Source organism: Buceros rhinoceros, unplaced genomic scaffold (assembly GCF_000710305.1).
Source record: "Buceros rhinoceros silvestris isolate BGI_N320 unplaced genomic scaffold, ASM71030v1 scaffold2161, whole genome shotgun sequence".
NCBI lineage: Eukaryota > Metazoa > Chordata > Aves > Bucerotiformes > Bucerotidae > Buceros > Buceros rhinoceros.
The window spans coordinates 17,674-19,997 of record NW_010395732.1 but is presented as its reverse complement, the minus strand read 5'-3'; positions in this window follow the sequence as shown (position 1 = coordinate 19,997).

Genomic DNA, 2,324 nt, shown 5'->3' with positions numbered 1-2,324 from the left:
AATGAGTTTTATTTTGTAAAAAGTTATAAAATGAATATTGTACAAAAATAAAGTCTGTAGAGAACTTTGGTTGATTAACACAAATGACTGAGACATAAATTGCAGGTGAAGTAAAAATCCCCAGAGAAGCACACTCCTGTCTTCAGTAAGGTCTAAAAAAAAAAAAAAATCACGAACTTTACCCTTTTGTATTTTGAACATAGTGATTTGCTTCGATTGCAGTCTCTTCAAGCTGCGCAGAAAATGCTTTGGGGCGAGTTGTCAGCCACGAGGGCAAGTGAAAGCACACCTCTGAGTGCTGCTGCTGGTCAACTGCCCAGCACTGCAGCTGACCCTTAGCTTAGCAGGTTTTACTGCCCAAATCATGCCGATGCTGGTGACTGTATCAGCTGTACCACCCCGTCCCAGGTGAAGGGTAAGGTGGTGTTCCTGTGGCAGTGTGAGACCAGACCCCGCAGGTGGGCTCAGGGGCTGCCCTCCATCCGCCCAGGAAAGCAGCAGAGATTGGGGCTGCATTACACATTTCATACACCTGTCACTTCTTTCTATGAATGTTCTGGACTTTTTTGACTTTCAGACCTTTCTTCTGTGGTTCCCCAAGGGGCCCAGGGAAAAATGAGTATGGAGAGCCATTGCATGAGATAAAAGGTTGGACCGTTGTTTTTTGGGTTTTAGTGGGGATTATTTTGCTTCCCGTTGTTTTTGTGGGATTTGACGCTTCACTGGTTGTCAGGTATGTCTAGTGACCTGCACTGCTGTTCCTTTGGGAAAAAAAGTCTCTAGAATGAGAGCTTGTGTTAGTGGTCAGGTATGAACGTCTTTACTGTACAGCCTCCCTCATCCTAGGGAAACTGTTCTGCTGTGAGGGTACGATCCTGTAACGTTTCAGCAAATTATACAAAACACTTTGGTTATTTAACATAATTGTTTACCTGCAGGCTATATTAAATCCAGGGCTAACTAGTAAGAGGGATTTCACCTCTTCTATATGGAAATACGGAAGGAAAAGCTTAAATAAATATAACAAGAAATTATAAGGCTAACTGTGATTATTTTCCATTTGTCAACAGTTATATGAGGTCAGTTGGCAAAAAGCGTGAGGAAAAAAATGTGTCTACATTTAAAATACGACTAAAATTAGTTTTTCTAAAAACTGCTAATATTGAGCCAAGTCCTGCGATCCCCAGTTGTCCAGAGCCATTGCTACTTCTGTGCATGTATGGCTTTGGTAATTTTCAGACAGGACAAATGGCTCAAAGTTGCAGCACTACATTTTGTGCACATAATCAGGATTTTTTTTAAAAGGAAAAAAAGGTAAAGTAAGTGATTTTTTGCATTCAAGTTAACATATTCAATCAAGAGCATGGACCGCTGTTCCCAACTTCATTGTCTCTCTGTATCTTCCACGCACTTTCTACTTTGGCACCTTTGAAAAGAAATTTTAATAAATAGGGAAAGGAGACTCATTACTGAATTGTAATAAATAACAATAACTTAATCTCAATAAATATCTTCTGTATATTTATGTCTCTGAATGGATGCATTGCATCAAGTAGTCTCTGCTCACTCACAATGACCAAATAGAAATGTAGTTACGCAAGTGATGTTAGTCCTTTGTAAACCTGAAGAACCATGTTTTGTGTAGGCTGGGCTTGTTATTTCTCTTATGAGACTAGGAAGGAGTGCTTAAAAACTCAACTTGTTCTCATGGGTAGCCAAAGAATGAAAACCTACACTTGTTTTGAAGAAACATGAGATGGACATAATCAAACTTAACCAGTAAGTGGAACCGTTTTGCTTTGTATTGATACTGACCCTGGAGAACTTGAGGCTGAGAATTTTGGTATTTGCCCAATATCATCTTACTTACGAGCTTAATCTTATTATAGCTTAGAAATTGTTCTTCATGCTTAGAAACCACCTTTCAAAGAGCAGTACCACAATGTGTCTTTCAGTAAAGCCGAGGGCACAGGGGATGAATGAGGTACTCTTAAGCTACTTCTCAGCTAAGCTTCCCGGGACGGACGATGTAACTGCAACGCAGTGTGGTATGGCAGGGTTGTGTTTTTAAGCACGTTCCTCATGGATCCAAGTCTTGCTGACAGTGGACTCTGTCAAACAGCAAAGTGAGTGCACATGCCATCCAGCCGTCAGCATCTTCACCTGAGCATTTACTTGCTTTTCTGTAGGACATCAAAATCCTCCATCCTCCTACACCACATCACGCCTCCCATCCTGGGCTCTCACAACCCTTCATTTTGCGTTCTTGGTCCTTTTTTCTCCGCTTTGAGCAGACGCTTTCCCCGAGAACCTTGGTCCCTCTC